Source organism: Monodelphis domestica, chromosome 2, assembly GCF_027887165.1.
Source record: "Monodelphis domestica isolate mMonDom1 chromosome 2, mMonDom1.pri, whole genome shotgun sequence".
Classification (NCBI taxonomy): domain Eukaryota; kingdom Metazoa; phylum Chordata; class Mammalia; order Didelphimorphia; family Didelphidae; genus Monodelphis; species Monodelphis domestica.
The window spans coordinates 208,760,739-208,784,893 of NC_077228.1; the positions used below are offsets into that span (position 1 = coordinate 208,760,739).

The window sequence follows — 24,155 nt, forward strand, 5'->3', positions numbered from 1 at the left end:
TTAAGTAAATTTGCTTTTGCTTATTGTTAGATGGTCTAAGTGTCTCATTTTGTTCCACTCCTGAATCTGATCAGGGCTGATCCAGGACAAAGATAATACTCATCAAGATTAATTCTTTGGTCTGTCATTTCATTTGTCAGAACTGGGAACTCTGTAGGAAAGAACTTCAATCTTTGATTATGTTGATCGATGAACCCTTGAGATACCCCTATTATTATCTAAACTACAAGTAAGTTTAAAAATTCCAGGCAAGGACAGCATTGCAGTATTGAATAGAAATTACGGAGCAACACATCAGACAATTACAGTGACTCTGTGGAAATGACTGAGAAGACCCTTGTGTTAGAAGACTACTGGGACTGGGACAAGGGAATACTGTCCTTTGGAGGATGTGGGGAGGGTGACCTGTGTGGGAGGATACTTGAAACAGGAAGAATACAAAGCAAGCTTCTAATGTAGGGGTCCCTGACTGCAGTTAGCACTTCAGGAGAAGAAATATTATGGGAGGAGCATCTTTATATCTCTTATCTAGTAATAACACAATTGCTAGCATTTATATAATATTTACAGGTTTGCAATGCCCTTTACAATTATTTCATATCATGCCAAACAACCAGTGTCATTCACCTCACAATGAGGCCCCAAGAGGTTCCCTTCCCGATTAGTTTGCTGATATCTCAACTAGGGAGTTAGGTAGTACTGTACAATGTATTTGGAATCATGGGGCCTGGATTCAACATTTGACATTTCAATTGAATAAATATTTAGTAAGGGCTAAGGATGTGCCTCATGAAGACAACTCAACACTTACTGTGTGACCTTGGGCAAGTCACTCAACCTCTAGATGCTTCAGTTTTCCCATCCTTTAAACGAAGACTGTAGGGCTATACAGTGCCTTCCAGGAGTGAATCTACGATCCTAAGATGCTGAGAACTCCTATAGATAAGATTTGGGCTTGCAGGGTGGCCCCAATCCCATCTCCTCCTCCTATCTCTGCCCCTCCTCTTACAGTATAGGACACTGCGGGGCGGGGGCGCACGCGCCCCCACGCACGCGCTCTCCTTTCCTGGTTCGCTCCGCCTTTTCCAGATCCCGGTAGGAGGGCCTGGGAGCAGCGGGGTTTGCTTCCCTCCTCGCCCCACCCAACCCCACCCCAGCTTAGGGGTGCGACGCCCCCAGCTCTTCGGTGGGCGCTGCGAAGGGAGCCAAGCCCGTGGCTGTAGCTGCCTGGCTCTGTGTCGCGCACACGCCTTGCCCGCTGCTGTGGCCCCAGCCGACGGAGAGGAGAACCGGGAGGGCTGAGGTTACCATCTCACCTCATTTTCTCGCTCCCTCCCGCTTCTTTACCTCCTCCGAAAGCGGCCCCGCCCCATCTCCCCCCCTTTCCACCCCCAACTCTGGAAGGGGGAACTGGGCGGCCGCAGGCGCGAGGAGAGGTGCGCGAGCGCGAGACCCTCCTTATCCACGGGCGCGAGCGCGGGACCCTCCTTATTCCCGGGCTCGAGCGCGAGTGCGCGAGAGAGACTGAGACCCTCCTCATCCCCGGGAGCTAGGCGGAGTGAGGAGGAGGAGGAGGAGGAGGAGGAGGAGGAGGAGGCGGTGCCTTTGCCGCCGCCGCCGCCGCCGCTGCCGCCGCCGTGTCCGCCGCCCGCGGCTCCTGTGACAGGAATAAGATTACAGCGGATTGGATTTGGCCCGTGGGGGAGGCCCAGCACTGTTCCTCAAGAAGAAGACCCGGACCGCTGAGAGAGGCGAGACCGAGACTTAGGGAGGCGCCTTCCGAGTGAGGTCGAGTGAGGAGGGTAGTCGCCACTGCCAGTGGAGAAGACCTCCAACCCCCCCACCCCCCACCTCCCCGGATCCACTGGGACTGGGACTGGGGTGGGGGTGGGCGTTGACGTCGGGTTGCTGTGAGGCCACCCATCTAAGCAGCAGGTAAGAGAGAAAGGGCGAGAGAGGAAGGAAGGAAAGGAACTGCTCCCCGTTCCTAGGGCTCGTGAAGATTCATCATCTTCCTCCTCCCTCATCCCCTCCCCCCCGCGAGACTGAGACGTGGGGCAAATTGTTGGAAGGGGGTGGTGGGGGATGGACCACGAAGGGACTCTGGTGCCGGATAGGCGCGAAATGGGAGCACCTTAGGTGGCAGGCACCCACTGACAGAGGCCTCATGGTGGTTGTAGTGGGGGGAATAGGAGTGGGTTAGTGTTAATGGCTTTAGTTTCCCCGGCGGCGGCGGTAGTGTCATGGAATTTGGTATCAGATGAGCGAGTCCTTTTCCCCAGCTTAGGGTGGTGCACCCAAGAATCGATGCGAAGAACCTCCCTTGCTAAACGTGGCAGAGGATGTGCAGGAAACAACGAGCTACAAAAGGTGCCGCGGAAATGCAGCTAAAAATCATCTGTGAAAATTATTTGTGAAAGGTGCCAGGTTAAGGGGTTTGGCCAGTGGGGCGTGAAATGCTTCACAGACCTACCGTGGAGAGTGATGGTAATTCCTTTGGGAAAGGGAGTAGAATAAAAGACCAACAAGAGAGGAAAGGACTCCTTGATAGAGGTTCTGATATATTTCTTGTGGAGTCTAGAGAAAGCAGGATTGGAATCTAGCTCTTGTTTTTTTTGGGGGGGGGAAATGCACACGTGAAAGGGTGTTTTTGACGTGGGGAAAAAAGATAAGAGCTACCTAAATATTTTGGCCTCTTTCTCCTTCGGTGTGTGAAGCTCTCATAAGACTGTATTTTTTTCTTATGTCCCAGGTGTGGACAGTGTATAATGGTCTACTAATAATACTGATATTCGAAGAAAATTTATTATTGGTCTTTGATCTTCCTCCTTGCTCATCTCTAAGAAAAAAGGGAGCCTTTTGAGTCACTTCACTTGACATCAGTAAGAAAAAGATAAATATTTTATATAGGTTCTTTCCCCCTACGCCCTTTGAAAACACAGGTGAAAATATCTTGAATTAGGAAAATGAGGCAACATGGTGAATAAAAGGAATATTTATTTAGGTTGTAGTTTTTCTTTTTGGTATGGGAGCTGAAAACTATTAGTTAATGACAAGGTGTGATATTTAGTAGTGCAGTGTTCATTCTTGGCTTTTGATTCCAGAGTAAGGATGAAATACAAAGACAAAAAATGATACAGTAAATGTGGAATAAAGAACAAAACAGGTACAAAGATAGGAGTTGTGAAGCTCTTGAAGCTTCTCACAAGTGGAAGATCATCTTTGAAAATGTGGTTGTAAAAATAGGATGTCACGCTGAAATCTATATTTAAAATTACTTTCTATAGTGGAAAAATGCAATAATTGCAACTACAATTTATTAAATACATCTATTTTCCAGAGAACTACCTTGTTAAGCATAGCTAGCATTTCTTTTATAAGTAACAAAAGATAGTTCAAAGAGCTATGTTCCTTATGCACGTACTTTGTGTGCATGACATGCATTCATTATGATGTCATGCTTTAACATCAAATTAATGAAATGATTTATAATTTGATATAACTGATATTTTCAAGAAACATAATTATTTTTTGTTAATGTTATTGTTATGGCATTGTGCTAGTTAAGTTGAAAATTCATACCACTTTGCATGGGTAATTCAGATACAAATTTTGTGCAGACACCAATAAGGATCAGCTGGCTTCAGAAATCAAACTAGGTTTTCCTGGGAATTATTTTTGAACAGGTAACCGAATTTTAGGAGGTACCACCTTCACTTTGGAGTCCTTCTGGGTATTGAGAGGGAATTGAGGATGCCGGCCAGATGAGAATGAATTGACTTGATGTTTTATTTGTCTGTAGCCTCAAATGCTGCCACCCTCTGGCTCTCCTTTAAAAAAAAAAAAAGGTATCTCATTGCCCCATTCTTTCCTTGCTATTACGCCCTCCAGTGGAGTGGAATAGATTCCTGTGGTAGGGGAATAAGTAGATGTTTTGCACTCTTTTGGAACCACTAATTCCTGTCATTTTCCTTCCTTAGTGGGCATGCATATTAATAGCTTTCAAAAGAAACTTCACAGATGCAGGGTTTTGTTAAAGTGGAATTATTCTGAAGTAAAAAAGTATGCCTTTGTTTTTAATATGTAAAAAGAATCAAATTTTAGTTAGATTGATAGTTTTTCATTGTTTTCCAGTTTAGCACTTAAATTATAATTATGGATTATCAGTATAACTTAAATATTAATCACTGGGCAAAGAAACAGTAAAACAAACCTTAAATATATGAAGTATATAAACAAAAATACATAGAGCAATTTATTTGTAGAAATTTATTTCAGGTGTGTATTATGGTTATTTATCTTTGGGATTGAGAATCGAAAGAAATCAGCAGTGCTAGGGCAAAGATTTTTTTTTAAAAGAAATAGTTTTTCAGGGGCATTTTAGAGCTCAAAGTGGTAGTTGAACATCAACTTTATATCAACTTTTTATATGACCCCAGGCAAATCACTCAACTTTAGTTTCAAAATGAAGATGATAATTTAGATGACTTCTAAAACTTTCTTTAGCTCCAGAGGTCATCTAATAAAATGTAAGCTCCTTGAAGGCAGGGGCTGTATCATTTTTTTTCTTTGTATCCTAACACAGTAACTCTAACATAGTGCCTTGCACATAGTAGGTATTAATATGCACTTCTCCACCTTAGGCAGATCTGTTTACTTTAAGATGACTTTAAGATGACATCTTCCAGTCTTCTTCATTGCATATGACAGCTTTTGGGTGGGGTAGGGGAATGCAGCATCTAGTTGATTGTAGACCTCAGTGAACATTTTTGTTAAAAATAAAAGAATTAGATAAGATTGAAGTTTGTTATTTAAAAAGTTATATTTAATGGTTTGTCCCAAGATTACTTATTGACAAAGTCCAATTTGAGTTAAGTACTAAATTTCCCTAGGAAAGTTTCGATTCTTTGCTTCTTTAGGAAAGATTTGATTAATCTTTGATTTTTTTTCTGCCGTTGCAAGTAACTAATTTCAAATAATAGTTTTCATGATATTCATTTGGTACATGTTTAAAGGGTATTATGTGTGCTGACTACTCTTGCTTAGTAAATCTCATGTCTTGCTACCAGGTTTGCTCATACTGTTAACTTTGGATAAGGTCCTTTTCCAAAAATGCCTGTTTTTTTAAGACGCAATTAAGACCTCATTTCTTTACCCCCACCCCCACCCCCCCATGCCAAAGTCCTTTTCTTTAACATTGAGTTATCTTTTACTTGCTACTTTGTCAGCTCCAGTGACTTTCTGTTACCTGTAGGATCAAGTAATAAATGATGCTTTTTGTAATCAAGTTATTTGTAACCTGACTTCAACTTACTTTTGTAGCATTATTGCACATTTTTTCCCTTCATATAATCGCGGTCTTACCCCAAATGGCCTTTTTTACTGTTACTCCTATAAAACACTATTTCCTCGACTTTCTGCCTATAGACTGACAGTTTGTCATGCTTGGACTACGTTCTCTTCTTATATCCTCCTCTTAGAATTGTTGTTTCCTGAAAGACTAAGTGGAGGAACCACTTTGATTAGGAAGCCTTTTCTGATCTTCCCCCATCTGCCAGAGTCTCCTCCCCCCATTAACTTTGTGTTTATCTATTTTACATATATACATGTTGTCTCCCCCTGTAATATGCAAGGTCCTTAATGCTAAGGACAATTTCACTTTTGTCTTTTTATTTTCATTGTCTGGAACAGTTCTTTGCTTGTAGAAAGAGCTTAATAAATGCTTTGTTAATTGTTTTTCTGTGTATTTGTGTATATTAATTAATACCTGAACTCAATAAATATTAGTCATTGATGGCTAAATAACCATGGTGGGTAGCTAGGTGACTCAGTGGATTGAGAGCCAGGCCTAGAGTTGGGAGGACCTGAGCTCAAATACTCTCTTGGCCTTTTTACTCTTCTGCCTTGTAACCAATATACAATATCGATTTTAAGATGGAAGGTAAAGGTTAAAAAAAAAAAGAAAAGCTTAACTATGGCATGCACTTATATAGCTCAGCAAGTTTTGTAAATTTAGTGTATTTAGGAATTGTGCCTTCTATAGTGTATAATGCTGGCTAGTTCACTTAGATCTAGTTCAAGGTGACTTTTCTACTCCAAACTTTTATTATTGAAAAAAATTTATTGATGCTTTCTTATATTAGTGTCACTTCCTGGTGACATCCCCTCCCCCTGTCATAGAATCCTTTCATGTAAAAAAAAAATAGTTAAGTAAAACAGTCCAATAACAACCTATGCCCTATTGTATTTCATCACCTCTTTGCTAATAGGCAGGAATCATACTATCCTGCCAGTTCAAGATTGACCATGCATCAGTCAAGAGTAATGATGCCTCTCAGTATTGTGGTCATCCTAAATTGTTTTCTTGATGATGTTTTCTTTTCTCTGCATACATTCATACAAGTTTTTCCAAATTTCTCTACCACAAAAAGTGCTACCATAAATATTTTTGTACATACATCTTTTCCTCTGTCTTTGACTTATTTGGAATATATGGTGGAATCACAGGTCAAAGGCAGTTTACAGTTTAGTGACTTTTAAAAAATGTATCATTTTGTGTTGTTTTCTAGAGTAGTTAAATCCATTTAAGGCACTACCAACCATACATTAGTAGTCCTGTCTTTAGTTCCTGCAGTAGTTATCATTTTTGTCTTGGCATCTTTGCCAATTTTATGAGTGCAAGGTGAAACCACATTTTAAATTTCTATTACTATAAATTTGTTGTTGTTCAGTTGTATCTGACTCTGTGGTTACCCACCCATTTGGGGTTTTCTTGGTAAAGATTCTGGAGTGGTTTGCCATTTCCTTTTCCAGTTTATTTTATAGATGAGGAAACTGAGGCAAAGAGGGTTGTCCAGAGTCCTATAGCTAGTAAGTGCCTGAGGCCAGATTTGAATTCAGGTCTTCCTGATGCCAGACTCAGGGCTCTATCCACTATGTTACCTGGCTGCCTTATTATTATAAATAAATGTTTACCAACTTGAGCCAACTGCTTTTCTGTCTCTTCTTCCCTCACCCCTCAAAATAAAAAAAGCTTCAAAACATCCCAAACCCTAACATACCTAAAACAGCGAAAAGGTAGAACAACAAAACAAAACACTTGGACTCTTTTATGGATGGGTTACCTTTTCAGTTCTCTGACTCTTCTCTCATGTTCATTATGTATGACTATGACAGTGATGCATTCCTTCCCAACCACTATTCCGTGGAACAAGATTAAGAAGGATTTCTTGAGAATTGCAGATTCTTATTTGTTCTTCTAAGTATTAAATTATAAATGCATAAAATACTAGGTGGAAGTATTCTTGGGTATGGAATAGGGCATTATTTTCTCTATTTTACTTCAAAATTTCTCTGACTCTCCTTTTCCTTATGAGTTTTTTCTGTATTTCTAGATCCTGCTGAAGCAGTGTATATGTATTCCATTAATAAATTTGAAGCTCCACAGTGTTCTAAGGCAATATTAGCTTAAGAAATCCTGATGTAGGGTACATTTATCCCAACATTCAGATTGAGGAAGAAATAGATCCTGGGAATGATTGCACTGACTGGTTACTTTAGTGGGAGAATGAGTGACAGTGAAGTAATTTACTACAGATACATTCTGACCACTTGGATTACTGGCCTTCTTTCTCTTAGACAAAGGTGATAGTGATTAAATAAATATATAATATGTGTATGTATATTTTTCCCTTGAATATCACTGTATTCTGTACTTTGGATTGGGAAATTATCTGCTATTTTACAATTATACACATTTTTGAGATTGGCAGGAATACTTTTGCTTATGGTATCCACATTTTATTTCAGAGACTAGAAACAGGATATTCGTTGGAAAAGGTAAACTAATATCTCAAAATTCTTTCACATTTTGGACTTATGAACTTTGTGGGTTTTTTTAAACCTTGAGGGCATTCATCTGTTCAATTTAGTCTATCATGTTTTTTTGAGGACTAGCTATTCTTCTTATAGTTTATAAAGATGGCGATATTAAGAGATTTATATGATAGGGACTTCTTGCTCCACCTTCCATGTAATAGGGGACCTTCCCATCCCCACTATACTGAAAATAAACTACCATGTTTGGCCCTATTAAATATATTTTCTAGCACTCCTCTTTTGGTACAGTAATTGAATTAGTGAATTATTTTGGAAATTTGTTTGATTTTTAGTATTTTTTTTCTTAGAATGAATGTGACTCAACTACCATATCTGCTTATTCTGCCTAGTTTAGTACTATAGTTCCTTGGAAAGGAATGCACTATATAAAGGTAAATATAGACTTCCTTATAATTGTGTGGAACAACTTATTAATTATTTGTTTGAACGGAATCTCCAGCAGCAAATGCTACTAGATTTCAAGAAATTAAAAATGAAAATTTTAAGGGTAAAGAAGATGTATATGTTTTGAAAATATATATTCCTTACAAACTTGAAATATGAGGTTTATCATCACTGGCTCTTAAGTCGCAGTCAATTGTAAAGGAAGCTTTTTGTCAGAGGAGGCAGTACTCATACTGGTGATATCTTGAATATTTTTGAATTCTGTGTAAATTGTATTGAAGTTGCAATAGGTGAAAAATTGAACAGTTTAGGACCTCCAAAGAAGTATTATGTTGAAAGTATTTGTAGAAATAGTTGAATTAACGAATTCTCTTAGAATAAATTTCCTTTAGATTGCAATTAGTTTGAAATTGGTTGTATTAGAAAAAGGCTATACCCCCCCTGCAAAAAAACCCCCAAATCCCAAAACAAATCAAACTAATTCAAACAAAATGTTACTTCAGCTTCGATATTATTTTCGACATAGAATACATAAACACTTATCTTTTTAAGAGGCAGGATAGCTACAAGATACACACGTTTGGGAATCCTAGATTCCATGTTGACAAATTTAAATGCTGTTCTGTGAGCCATGATTCTAGAGAAAGAAGATATTTGATGGAGATATTTTGAAAGAAACTGGAGTAGACTTGATTGGTGTCTTGGATTAAGGTAAAGGAAAACTTTGTTGGGAGAACTTTTTAACTTATGTAGAAACATTATAAAGAGAATTCAGTGAGGAGTGGGACTGGAGAAAGTGACCATTGAGAGATGATTTAACAGAAGTTATAAAACAGAAGATAAGGAAAAGTGTTTTTTCTAATTGATCTCTTTTAACTTTTAATTTTTTAAGAACAGAATTCTTGAAAATAGGTTTTGAATATTCTGAATTAACCTAATAGTGGAATTGCATTTCCAGAAACAAGGAGAAGTCAGAGAGATGATTATAGGTGAATCTGAACTTAATTGATTATTTAATGAAAGATGTCATGATTTAGTAACTAATGAAGAAATTTCCAAACCCACCTGAGGATTGCAGTAGATTGATGAGAATAAATACAGGAACAAATTATTTAGTGGGCCGAGGAGTGACTTATAAATTAGTGTGGCCAATCCCCTAAAAGTCCTTTTTTAAGTCCCAAAACTTCTTGTCATGCTGTATGGGCATAGAATTCAATAGCTATGTCTAAGTATGCACGTAGCAAATTCCTTTGGATAGAGTTTTTGCTTATCTTCATAGGGGACCAAAATTAATAAGGCCAATTTTAGGTAAAATAATGACTTGGAAAACATTTATTTTCATTATCTCAGATTTGCTGTTCTCTACTTTTACATTTTCTATTAAAGCCCTTAACCTTCCTTCAGGTGCTTTTGTAATTGTGTTTCCCTTAAACTGGCCCTTCCTCCTCTCTCTTCTCTTCCCTGAACTTCCTCTCCTCTCTCCTCCTTTCTTCTTCTCTCAGAAGAATGAGAAAAATTAAATCAGTCATTTAAAAATTAATACTAATCAGTCAATTAAGAAGTTAAATTGCTCACTTGTTGCTGAATGACCCAAGGCAGGCAGGAAGGTAATATAGTTTCTTCAATTTATAGATCATTGTGCCTGATTTTGTTCTTAACCAGAATTCCAGACTGTATTGCTTAAAGGATAGCTTGTGAACATATAATTTTAAAAAGTAAATGGTGATTAGTGTAACTTAGAATGAGTTTGCCCAGAACATATCAGACTAACTTCATTTCCTTTTTTAACAGGGATCAAGGGAATACAATGCATATAATAAACCTGGATTTCAGCAAGATATTTGACAAAATCTCTCATTAGGTCCTTGTGGACAAGCTGGAGAAAAGTGAGTTGGATGATAGTATAGTTAGGAGGATTCAGACTGCATGCAGAAAGGGCAATGAAAATTAATGTCAACCTGGAGGAGATCTTTAATAGAGTCCCCGAATTCTTAACTCTATTTTGATAAACATTTTTTACCAGTAATTTGGATGAAGAAATGGCTGACGTGCAGAAATTTGATTGACCATCATTTCCCATTGTATACCAAAAAAATGCCAAATGGATATAGAACTTAGACATAAAAAGTAACCCAATAAATCAAATTAGTGGAAAAAGAAAGAGTTCATGAATAAATAAAAGATTTTCTCTCAGAAAATAAAATAGAAAATTTCAATTATATAAAATTGAAACATTTTTGTACAAACTGAATGCAGTTAAAATTAGAGGGAAACAGGTATCAGGAAGAAAACATTTTGTAGTTAAGTTTCTCTGTTAATGGACTCATATCCAAGATAGATAAAGAGTTGTTTCAAGTTTATAAGACAAAAAGTCATTCCACAGTAGATAAATGGTTAAAGGATGTTAACAGTTTTCTAAGGAAGAAATCCTATCAATAACCATATGAAAAAAATGTTCCAAATCACTAATGATTAGAGAAATGTGAACTAAAGTATCCTTGAGCTTCCACCTCAAATCTATCAGACTGAGAAAGAGGACAAAAGAGGAAAATAATAAATGTTGGAGGGATTGTGGGAAGACAGGCATACAGATGTAATGTTGATAGAGCTATGAATTAGTGTAGTAATTTGGAAAACTATTTGGAACTACATTTATAATACTTTAAAAGTTACTAAACTTTTGACCTAGCTTCATACTACTAGGGCTATATCTCAAATGAACCAGGAGAACAATTTACATGACAGCATTACAATAAAAAAGCACTTTGGAAAAAAAGAAAATGACTTACTAGTTTCAAAAATGTAAAACTAGTGTATTCACAAGAAATGAAGAAGAAATAGAAAGCTGCAGTAAAAGAAACTTTTTTGCTCAAATATATGCCAACAAAATCAACAACTTATCTGAAGTAAGTGAATATTTTCAAGGCCATAAAACAGAAGAGTTTAAGCAACATAATTTCAGAGGAAGAAATTGAACAAGTCATAATGAACTAACAAATTTAAAAATTTCAGGCCTAGATGGATTCACAAGTGAATTCTATCAAACATTCAAAGAACAATTAATTCTAATGTCATAAATTGTTTACAAAGAATATTCAGAGCTGTGCTCTTTGTGGTGGCAAAAAAAATGGAAAATGAGGGGATGCCCTCCAATTGGAGAATGACTGAAGAAATTGTGGTATTTGGTGATGGAATACTATTGTGCTCAAAGGAATAATAAACTGGAGGAATTCCCTGTGAACTGGAATGACCTCCAGGAGAACATTGTAGATACACTGTGATACAATCAAATGTATCTCCATTAGTGGCAATGCAGTGATCCAGGACAGTTCTGAAGGATGTATGAGAACGATACCCACATTCAGAGGAAAATGTGTGGGAGTAGAAACACAGAAGAAAAACAACTGCTTGATTACATGGGTCAAGGGGTATATGATTGGGGATGTGAACTCTAAACGATCATCCTAGTGCAAACAATAACAACGTGGAAATAGGTTCTGATCAAGGACACATGTAAAACCTAGTGGAATTGCGCATCAACTACCGGAAGGGTTTGGGGGAGGTGAGGGAAAGAATATGATTCTTGTAACCAAGGAATAATGTTCTAAATTGATTAATTAAATAAAATTTAAAAAATTGTTTACAAAAATATCAAGGTAAGAGATCCTCCTAGATTCATTAAAATGTTTAATAGTGTATATTTAAAATTAAGAGCTACCATTATTTGTAATTGAAATAAACTAGAATCCTTTCTAATAGTTAGAGGTGAAACAAGGATGTTCATTGCTACTGTTTCTGTTTGACATAGTACTAGAAATTCAGGCCCTAGGAATAAAACAAGAAAAAGAAATGGAGGGAATAGCCATAACTAAAGAAGAAATAGAATTTAAATCTGGCCTCAAATGCTTCTTAACTGTGTAACCATGGGCAAGTCACTTAAACCCAATTGCCTAGCCCTATTGCTCTTCTACCTTGGAAAGAATACTTGGTATTGATTCTAAGACAGAAGGTAAGGGTATTAAAAAAAAGAAAATAACTACAGAATATATATTAAATACTTGGACCTTTACCTTCCAGGTTATGCACAAAATCTATATAAATACATCTATAAACAGTTGTGTTTGGAAATATACACCCAAATAATTGGAAAAAACATGAATTGCTTATTGGTAGGATGGACCAGTATAATTGAAATGACAATACTACCTACACTTAAGTTAATTTGTTTTTTCAATACCATACCAATCAAACTACCAAAGGATTATTTTATGGCATTAGAAAAAGTAATAAAATTCACAGGAAGGAAAAAAATATGAAGAATCTTAAGATAAATAATAAAAATAAATGGGAATTAGGGGACCTCACAATGCTAGATTTCAAGCTATACTATGAAGGAGAGATTATTAAAACAATTTGCTACTGGTTATAAATAGAAAGGTTGATCAGTGAAACAGGTATGCAATATATATAATATATATAATAAAATAAAAATATAAGTATTTTAAATAAAAATATGTAATAATAAAATTAAAAATAAAAAAATAAGAATAAACACCATTTGACAAAAACTGCTTGGAAAATTGACCCACCGGAGAAATTCAACGTGGACCTCATATCGTATACCAAGATATGTTTTATTTTATTTTATTTTCAAAGGACATACACAATTTAATACATTTGAGAGTATTGAATTGCTTTCCAAAAATCCCAGACCAATTAACAGTTTTACTAACAATGCATTAATTTGCTATTTTCTCAAAACCTCTCCAACATCTTAACTTTCCTTTTTTATCAACTTTGCCAAACTGAATGGTACAGGCATGGCATACCTTAGAGATATTGTGGGTTCAGTCCAGAACACCACAGTAAAGCAACTATTACAATAATACAAGTCACATGAATTATTTTGTTTCCTAGTACATGTAAAAGTTATGTTTCTATATTGTACTGTAGTTTATGTTTTTCCTTTTTTATTTGAAAAAATTTAATTAATTGATTTAGAATATTTTCCCGTGGTTTCAGGATTCATGTTTTTTCCCTCCCCTCTTTTCTCCTCCCTCCCAGAGACAATGAGCAGTTCCACTGGATTTTACATGTGTCATTGATCAGGATCCATTTCCATATTATTAATATTTGCATTAGGGTGATCTTTTAGAGTCTACGTTCCTAGTCATAGTCCCATCTACCCATGTGATCAAGCAATTGTTTTTCTTCTGTGTTTCTACTCCCACAGGTGTTTTTCTGGATGTAGATAGCATTCTTTCTCAAAGGTCCCTCAGAATTGTCCTGAATTATTGCATTACTGCTAGTAGAGAAGTCCATTACATTTGATTGTGCCACAGTGTATCAGTCTCTGTGTATAAGGTTCTCCTGGGTCTGCTCCTTTCACTCTGCATCAATTCCTGGAGGTCTTTCCAGTTCACATGGAATTCCTTCAGTTCATTATTCCTTTGAACACAATAGTATTCTATCACCAACAGATACTACAGTTTGTTCAGCCATTCCCCAATCGTAGGGCATCCCCTCATTTGCCAATTTTTTGTCACCACATGGAGTGAGGCTTTTTTGTACAAGTCTTTTTCCGTATTACTTCTTTGGGGTATAAACCTAGCAGTGCTATGGCTCCAAGATGTGTTTTAATTGGGTACGTGGCCTAAATATAAAAGGTTACATCATGAGAAAATGAGAGAAACTTGGAAAAATTATCTACTAGATGTATGGATAAAAGAAAAGATCATGGCCAAATGTGATAATCACATAAGAGAAAATGAATGATATCAGATACATAAAATGTTTGTTTGCGTATCGAATAAAGCTAATATTAAAAGGGAAACATTAACTGCAGGAAATTTTTTATGGTAGGTTTCTTAGGTACAGGATTTATTTGCAAGATATATAAGGAACTATTTTCAAATTTATTATAAATTTATTTTCTCCTTGAGAATTGGTCCAAGGATATGAACAGGAGTCCAACAAGGCAAGAACTCCCCCCTCCGCCCCCCACTCTGCCCCTGGCCCCAAGTTCATTACTAGAAAGGCAGAGGGACTTGGGCAGAGCTGTTCCCCTCCCCGTCTCCATCATACCTGATGACATTTTCCCCACCCCCCTCCTGCCAGCAGCCAATGGGAGCACAAAGGGGATAAGGTGGGCAGCTCACAAGTGGCAGAGCACAAGTGGCAGAGCTGGAGGGTAGCAGAGTGCTCAGGCCACTCTCCCTCTCTGTACTCGCTGAGGTCATTCCTCACTTCATCTGCTCTTCCACCCAGCAGCCCAGTGGGAGTACTTTCTCCCTTCCCAGTGTGGGGTAAGGTGGGGAGGGGCTCAGCACCTGGTCTGTGAGATGGGGGCTGGGTCTGGCACTCCGTCTCTAAAAGGTTCACCATCACTGACCTAGGGTATCAATAGTCACATGAAAAAATGGTCCAAATCACTTCTATTTAGAGAAATGCAAATTAAAGCAATTCTGAATGGAAAAAAAAGGAAAATGATACATTTTGGAGGGGAATATGGACATATTGATACATTGTTGGTGGACTTATGAATTGATATAGCCATTCTGGAAAGCAGTTTGGAATTATACACAAAAAATGACTAAATAGTACTTAATCTTTGATCCAATTATGTCACTGCCAGGTGTATCCCAACGAAATAAAAGAAAAAGGAAAAGAGTCTTTATGTACAAAAATATTTTTAGCAAGTCTTTTTGTGGTAACAAAAGAACCTGGAAAATGTTCATCAATTGAGAATTGGCTGGTTAAGTTGTGATATATGAATTTCTTATGTAAAAAATGAGGAAATAAATGATTTAAAAAAAGACATGTAAATTCTTCTATGGACTGATGCAGAGTGAGGTAAAAGAACCAGAAGAACAATTTATGCTATAACATTAATATAAAAATTAATATTTTTGAGGCTTTGATAAATTAATGAAGAATGAAATGTACAGTACCAGGAGAATAATTTATACAATAACAAATTGTAAAAGTAGTTTTGAAAGTTGTAACAACTGTGATCAATACAATGATCATTCGCTATTCTGGAAGATTGATGATGAAACAAGCAATCCAATACAGCACAGTGATATTCCATTACACTCATATACCATGATTTGTTTAACTTTTTTCCAGCTGAAGGGCATCTGCTTTATTTCCAGTTCTTTGCTATTACACAAAATGATGCTATAAATATTTTGGTGAATATTGAGACTTTTTCTTTTGGAGTATATTCCTAGCAGTGGAATTTTTGGGTCAAAAGGTGTGGACATTTTAGTTACTTAATATCCATAATTTTAACTTGCTTCCAGTATGGTTGAACAGCTCTACCAGAAATGTAATAGTATGCCTGTCTTTCCACAACATCTCTAACATTGATTAGTTCCTTCTTTTGTAATTTGTAATTTGCCAATTTATTGGGTGTGAGATGGTTACCTGAGGGTTTTTTGATGTTAGTGAATTTAAAAAATTCAATTTTATTTTAAGATCTGCCTTTTCTCACTCCTATCTTCTCATCCACATATCCCATTGAGGAAGCAAGGAAAACAAAACCTATCACAGACATGTATATAGTCGAGCAAAAACAATTTCCCTCATTGGCAAAAACAAACCAAAAAATGAACTTTCAACCTATACGTTTGAGTCTTTCACTTCTCTCTTCGGAGATATATAGCAAGTTTCATCATGAATCCCCTGGAATTATGGTTAGGTATTATGTTAGAGTTTCTTAAGTTTTTGAAAATTTTTTGTCTTTAGAGTAAGTTGTTTTTTATATAAAATGTTCTACTGGTTCTGCTCACTTCACTTAGCATCATTTCATACAAGTCTTCCCATGTTTCTCTGAAACCATTTCCTTCATCATTATTTACAGCATGATAGTATTTCATCCTTTTTATATACCATAAGTTACTAAGCCATTCCCCAATTGAGAAGAACCTCATTGGTTTCCAGACCTTTACCATCACAAAATAGAGCAGAATTAAAATTTTTTGTGTTTTTAAGTCTTGTAAGAGAGAAATCAGATCCAGCATGAAAAAAAGAGCAACTCAATTGGGGGAAGGGCAAGGAAGATGGAGAATTCCAGGAAGGAACACAGAAGAGCTGAGGAGAAAATTGCCAGATCACCTCACTTCTCTTTGGGAGTACTCCTGTAGTGGTTGATCTGAGAGAAACCTCTGAGACAGAAGACCTTTCTGAGCATTGATCACTTCTCATTGAACCCCAAATCCCTTGGATCCAGCTGAAGATAAAGGAGTGGGTGGGACTTTGTTAGGAAGCCATTCACTCAAAGAACTCTCTCCATTCCCTGAAATTTGTCCTTTGAATTTCATGCTACTATTAAGCAAGATAAAAGTCAGGACAGATCTCACAACTGACAAGGAGGGTCAGGCAGATAGCCTGAGCCCTCAGGATTTGGGGAGGGGATCAGTTGTTAACTCATAGGGATTTTCCATTTCCCATTTTCCTTATCCAACAACCCCACTCTCCCTATCTTGTGTGTCCCTTTAGAATAAAAGAATTATTGCTCTTACACCAAGTTTGTCTGCCTCATAGCATCAAAGAAGGGAACTGAAGCTTGGGGAGGAAAACCATACTTTCTCCTTAAGGGTGGAGAGTCAGCTTCAGTCCTTAACCTTTATACTCATCTCAGATCCTGAAGGGACATATTCTGTCCCTCTAAAAGACAATTTGTGTTGTCTTCCCTAGAAGAAGAAAGGGGCGGGTCATTCTATCCTATCTCTCCATCTTCTGGCTCTGTCACACCTCTCTCACTCTGTAGTCCCCAAAGTAAACAAACAATAGGTGACCCCATTCTGGTCATCTGTTACAGGTGGCACCCCAGTAGTTGTATAAAAACAAGAATCCATCAACATTAGTTACACCTGGCAATTGGAAGAGTCTGAGGGTGGGGCAGCCATCTTGAGTTCAGAATCTTGAGAAAGCCTATACAATGATTCAAACTGACATCTTTGTTCCTGTAAAAAAGAGGCTTGTACAAATAACTGAATGAGGGGTGGACATAGAAAGAACAAAGATGTACCAGAAAATAATGTGGACCATCCTGGTGTTAGCCATATTGGCACACTGGTATTACTCCATATTTGGAATCATTAACCAATATGGTTAATGATGTTATAGGGGCAACTGTAAATACCATGAAGTATTGGGATCAAATATCAATTGAAATATTGATATTATGGCCAACCTTCCCTGCTGTGTATGATACTATCATAATGATCTGGCAATTTTACACCACTCTCAGGAAGGAATTGAAAATAATCCTAGGCAGACATCAGCAACCTAGAGATAATAGACTTGACAAGATGTTCTCACAAATGGTAGTCATTACTGACATGTACCACTACTTCACAGCCAAGATGGAGAAACTGGGAAAGGGGAAGGAGCTTGTGACTGGGACTACTACCAATGACAGAGACAAGGACACTGAAACTGTAACAACAGCTTTGACAGTAGGGATTTGTACTGAAAAAAAAAAAGGCAAATAAACAAACAGAACCAATGCAACCTGAAGGAGCAACAGGGGCACAGAAGATCATGCCTCTTAGGGACTATGCAAAAGTTACTCAAGATTCAGGAGTTTTGCATATGAAGGTACACAAATCTTTCAGTGTCCAGGACTTAGAGACCCTAAAAAAGACGATGCCTAGATTTTGTTCCAAGCCCTATAAATGTCTTCTTGAGCTGAAAAGAACACTTAAATTATAGGAGCCTAGCTTTGAGGACATGGAGATTTTGCTCTCTGAACTGTTTAGCCCCCAGGAGCAAGCCCAGTCTTTTCCCTCTTTTTCTGGTTTCTTAGGGGTTAGAGATTTCAGAGTATCACTGGGTCAGAGGGCATACACAGTTTAATATAGTATTTGGGGTATAATTCTAAATTGCTTTTCAGAATGGGTGTACCATTCACAGTCCTATCAACAGTACATTCATATACCTGTTTTCTCAAAATCCCTCCAGCATTTTTCATTTTCTTTTTTTTTATCGGTTTTGCCTGTCTGTTGAATGTGAGATGGTGCCTCAGAGTTGTTTTTAGTGTGTTTCTCTAATTATTAGTAATTCAGAGAATAGTTTCATGTTTTATTCACATTTTTCCTCCAAAAAGTGTTTATTCATATATTTTAACATTTATAAATTGAGGAATGACATAAAATCTCCATTATTTTTCTATATATCTTAGAAATGGGACTGTTAGAGAAACTGTATGCAAATAGTTTCCCCCAAGTTTCTTGCTTCTCTTCTAATTTTAGAAACATTGGTATAAAAACTTTAAATTTTGTGCAATCAAAGTTGTTAATTTTACCTCCTGTGAACCTTTTTATGTCACAGATGTAACAGATAATTTCTTCCATGCTCTTTTAGTTTGTTTATGATGACCCTGGTAACTTTTAAATCATGTATGCATTTGGAACCTGTGTCTCTAATGGACACACAATGTGATAAATACAGTATACAATGTGAGATTTTGGTCTATATCTAGTTTCTGCCAGACCCTTTACAGTATTCCCAGAATTTTTTTTGCAATAGTATGCTTTCAATAAGCTGAGATCTTTGGGTTTATCAAGCACTGGGTTTCTGTATATAGTATACTTAATCTGTTCAACTAATCTACCTACTATACAGTAACAAATCATTTTGATGATTACTACTTTGTAGCATAGTCTAAGGTCTGGTTACTGCTAGGTCCTCTCCTTTTGTACTTTTCTTAATTAATTCCCATGATATTCTTCCAGGTGAATTATTATTTTTAGCTCTGTTAAGTAATATTTTGGTAGTTTAATTGAAATAGTACTGAATAATTAAATTAATTAGCATTAACATTTTAATTACATTGATTTGGCCTGCCCATCAACAATGAATATTTTTCCAGTTATTTAGATTTATTTGTATAAAGAGTGTTTCATAATTTTGTTTACATAATTCTTCTCTGTGTCTTGGTAGGTAGACTTACAAGTATTTTATACTTCACTAATTTTGAATGGAATTTCTCTTTATTGCTTGATTTTTCTTTTTGGTAATATACAGAAATATCGAAGATTTATGTGAATTCATTTTCTATCCTGCAAGTTTGTTGGAGTAGTTGTTTCAATTTTTACATGACTCTAGAATTTTCTAAGTAAATCATCATAGTATCTTCAAAAAATGATAATTTTTGTGTCCATTATGCCTATGCTTATTCTTTTGGTTTCTTTTTCTTGTCAAAGGCATAATTTCTGGAACTATATTGAATGGTAATGGCAATGAGAGACATCCTTGTTTTATCCCTGATCTTATTGGAAAACCCTTTAATTTATCCTCACTACAAAAAAGTGCTAGCTCTTGTATTTAGAAATATATATATATATATATATATATATATATATATAATTTCAAGAACATCTTTATTTCTGTGCTTTCTAATATTTTATTTTATTAAAAATATTTTTCTGTTTACAGGATACATTTTCTTTCCCTCCCCTCTTCTCTCCCTGAGCCACACAAGTAATTCCACTGGGTTATACAAATGTTATCACTTGATACCTATTTCCATATTATTTATTTTTGTTAGTAGTACAATCTTTTGAAACCAAAACCCCAAATCATGTACCTATATAAATAAGTTATAAGTCTTTTTTTCTTCTGCATTTCTACTTCCACAGTTTCTTCTTTGGATGTGGATAGCAGTCTTTTCTCATAAGTCCCTCGGGATCATTGCATTGTGACTAGTAGGAAAGTCCATTATATTCTATTGTTTCACACTGTTTCACTTTCTGTGTACAAAGTTCTCTTGGTTCTGCTCATTTCACTCTGCATCAGTTCATGAAAATTCTTCTAGTTCATATAAAAATCCTCTAGTTCTTCATTCCTTAAAGCACAATAGTATTCTATCACCATCATATACTGCGATTTGTTCAGCCATTCTCCAATCAAGGGATATGCCCTCATTTTCCAATTTTTGGCCACCACAAAGAGTATGGCTATGAATATTTTCATACAACCCTTTTTTATTATCTCTTTGGGGTACAAGCCTAGTAGTGGTATTGCTGGATCAAAGGGCAAGCATTCTTTTAAATCCCTTTGGGAATAATTCCAAATAGCCTTCCAGAATGGTTGGATCAATTCACAAATCCACCAGCTATGTATTAAGAGTCCCAATTTTTCCACATCCCATCCAACATTGATCACTTTCTTTTGCTGTCATATTGGTCAATATGCTAGGTGTGAGGTGGTACCTCAGAGTTGCTTTCATTTGCATTTCTCTTATCAGGAGGGATTTAGAACATATCTGAAAACTGCCTATTTATGAAAATATCCTTTGACCATTTGTCAATTAGGGAATGGCTTGATTTCTTATACATTTGTCTTAGTTCCTTATATGTTTGGAAAATTAGACCTTTGCCAGAGAGTATTGGTTTTTTAAATTATTTAAAAAAATTTTAAAATTTAGAATATTTTCCTATGGTTATATGATTCATGATCTCCCTTTCTGTTTTCTCCTCCCCCCTCCCAAAGCCTACAAACAGTTCCACTGAGTTATACATGTATCATTGTTCAAAATCTATTTCCATGTTACTCATATTTGCTATAGAAGGATTCTTTAACATCAAAACCCTAATCACTTCTCTGTCACACAAAGTGGTTGATCATAGATTTTTCTAATTCATTTCTGGTTTCACAGTTCTTTCTCTGGATGTGGATAGCGTTCTTTCTCCTAAGTTTCTCTGGATTGTCCTGAGTCATTGCATTGCTACTGGTAGAAAAGTCCATTTCATTTGATTGTGCTATAAAGTATCAATCTCTGTGTACAATGTTCTCCTGGTTCTGCTCCTTTTACTCTGCATCAGTTCCTGGAGTTCATTCCAGTTCACATGGAATTTCTCCATTTCTCTATTTCTTTCAGCACAATTATATTCTGAAAGAGTTAAAATTTAGGTTTTATGCTAAATATGAGGATTTTAAAGTAATATTGTGGTCACCAATTAAAAAAAATATAACTTAAGTCAAAATGACTTTTAGCAGCTTTATTTACAAAGAGATGGAAAGAGTGAAAGTGGAAAAATGTTAGAAGAAGGTAGAGAATTGTCTAGCCTACCACACTAAGTGCTGCTCCAGTGTCTGGCTCAGCCCTGGCAGGGCTTCCCCAAGTCTCAGATCTCCGTGTGAATTTCCCAGTAATCCTCAGCCAGAGGTCCTGGTGCTGTCTTCAGCCAGAGTTCCACCAACACAGCCTCCTCCACAGCCAAAGCAGGAATCTTAGCCATTTACCTAGCAAGCTGACACAGGATCCAGAGAAAAGGTCTCCTAAAAGCCAAGGCAGGCATCTCAGCCACTCACTCCAGAAGCCAGGAAAGGAATGCCTCTAGACCATGCTGGACTCTTCTTTTTATGCTCCTTATTCCTACATCACTTCCTGTCACTTCCTGTCATTCCCTCTTCTTCACAGAAACCAATGACAGTCTTTCAATTTGCCTAGCACTGCCTGGGGGGGGGGTGTAGCCTTTGGAGGTGTGAGCTTACTCTATTAAGTGACTCATAAACTCTTATTTAGTGTTAAGTAAGGATGCTTTAAGTTCTTTATTTGATTAGCTAAAAATAGATAAGGGGAGAGTTAGTCCTACCTTCACAATTCCATTACCAACATAAACCACAATTTATTCAGGCATTGCGAAGGATATCCCTTGTAAGATGGTATATTGACCCTTACAAAAGGTTTGTAAAGTAGTAGTTTGTTGTAGCTGCTTCTCCCTGGCTTAAGGGCAAGGTGGCTACCCTCAGACCTGGAGCTCTAACAAATGTGATCCTAAGATTTTGGGTAAGGATGGTGGGCTAGGAAGTTCCCTAAGCTTTTAAATCTCTTATCTGTTCCAGATCCATCTGACCCTAAAGGCTTTCTTCAGTCTCCAGTAAAGCTGGAGCTACACTAAATTCTTTTCTATCCTTCCTATCTAACTGCCTAGTCTGAACCCATCCAATTTAGTCTTTGATGAATTATCTGTTCTAGTAGCTGGATTAGGAAATAGTGACCAGAAAAATCAAGTCACCAAAAGTTCAAGATAAGGTTAACAGATATGAATTTAGCAGAGTGAAGTAGTTCAGGTGGTAATTGCAGTTTTATAAGGAGTTCAGAAGATGTCTCTAGGATGAAGGAATTGCTGGCTGGGATCTTACAGGAGAAAGGATCGAAGTAGGAGATTAGAAATCTGGATTAGAGGGAGAGGTAAATCCAGTAGATGTGACTGTCTCACTACTGTCTCACTCCCTCCTCATGGCTGTCAGTTAACTGCAAGAACACTCTCACAGAATTCAACAATCTCCTGCACATTCTATCCCTTGCCTTCCAAGCCAGATCTGCTTTTCTCAGTCTGTCACATATCACCTTTTCCTGCATTCCGTTATTCCTTTCTTTCACTCTTCATTTTCCAATGTTTTGTTCCCACAGAGTGTAGCTATGAATATTTTTATACAAGTCTTTTTCCTTATTTTCTCTTTGGGGTACAAAGTCAGCAGTGCTATGGCAGGATCAAAGGGCAGGCTTTCATTTAAAACCCTTTGGAGGGAGGCGGAGCCAAGATGACAGCCTAGAGGCAGCGAAAGTTCAGACCTCTGAAAACTCTTCCTTACTGATTACAACCTAAATACTCCTAGGGGACTGAAAATCAAACCTAACAACAAGACAGAGCCAAGGAACCTTCCTGCTGAACTCAACTTAAAAGGAATGCCCCCAAAAGCCAGAATTCTAGAACACTGGTTTAAGGGGAAGGAAGAAGGAAGGTCCCGGAACCACTCCTCCACCTAGAGCTCTAAGTCTCCAGTGACAGCTGAAACTTCTGGGCAGACAAGGGTGCCGGTCTGGAGGGAGTACCATGCTGGCAAAGCTGTGCCAGGCTCAGAGCGTCCAACACAGGCAGTAGGGAAGAAGTTAGAAAAGAAATGCAGAGCCCAGAGCAGGCAGCCTAGTTGCAGCAGTGGAGACACTCCATATTGCCCCACACCCTTCCCGAGGTTTTGGCCTCAGGGCATATCAAGCAACCCAGCTGGACTTAATCCCATAAAAGTCTTAAGAGGGCAGGGAAGCTCATGCTCCAAAACCCCTGCCCTACAGACTGCTGGATTTAATCCCATCAAAGCCTCTAGAGGACAGGGAAGCACAAGAGCCAACACCCCTTCCCCACAGACTACATTGAGAGATTTACTGACAAAGCTCCAAGGGTGAAGGCTGAAAGTAAAGCCCAAAACTAAAAAAAAAAATGAGAAGAGCAAGAGCTCAGGCAACTGCAGGGAGTAAAGAAGGGGTGAATTTGAGCAAACAACAGAAAAAGAAAAAAGAAATGACAATCAACAGCTTCTATACAGGCAATGAACAAAGGACAAACAGAACAGAGAAGGGTGAGGGAACAACAACAAAAAAAAAAACAACAACAGAAACCCCAGCAAATTGGATACAGGTTCTGTAAGAACTTAAAATACAATTCAAAACACAATTAAGAGAGGCTGAAGACAACTGGGAAAAGAACTTAAAAATGAAGATAAGTCATCTGGAAACAGAGGCACTTGAACTAAAACAAGAAAATAAAGAAAAGGGGCTAAATTTATATGCCACAAAGAAGCTCATGCTGGGAAGGGGGAGAAACATCAATACACTGAAAGGGTAAAGAGGTTGGAGATGGGAACTACTCAACTCTTAAGTGCATTGAAATTGACTCAAAGAGGGAAGAACAATAAAATTCATTGTGGCAGAGAATTGATTTGCACCCTATAGGGAAGTAGAAGGGTGACAAACAGACTGGTGGGGAGGGAAGTAGTACAAGGGAGGGAGAAGGTGGGGGTAGTATAAAAAAACTGTAAAGAAAATAAGAGGGGAATAAGAAGGGAGGGGGTAGAAA

The 24,155-nt window shown here is 37.4% G+C and overlaps 1 protein-coding gene across 12 annotated transcripts in view; it reads left to right on the plus strand.

The window, feature by feature from the left end:
• Positions 1-1,068: 1,068 nt before the first annotated feature.
• The window catches only part of TANC2 (tetratricopeptide repeat, ankyrin repeat and coiled-coil containing 2), a 686,196-nt gene continuing 663,109 nt past the window's right edge, over positions 1,069-24,155 (plus strand). For 4 of the 12 annotated variants that reach the window (XM_007482542.3, XM_007482544.3, XM_016430612.2 and 1 more), the window contains exon 1: positions 1,093-1,935. The gene's annotated coding sequence lies outside the window, so the exon portion shown is untranslated. Of the gene's footprint in view, positions 1,936-24,155 lie in introns of all 12 variants that reach the window. The other 8 variants (XM_056817047.1, XM_056817049.1, XM_056817050.1 and 5 more) reach the window with 5 other exon arrangements.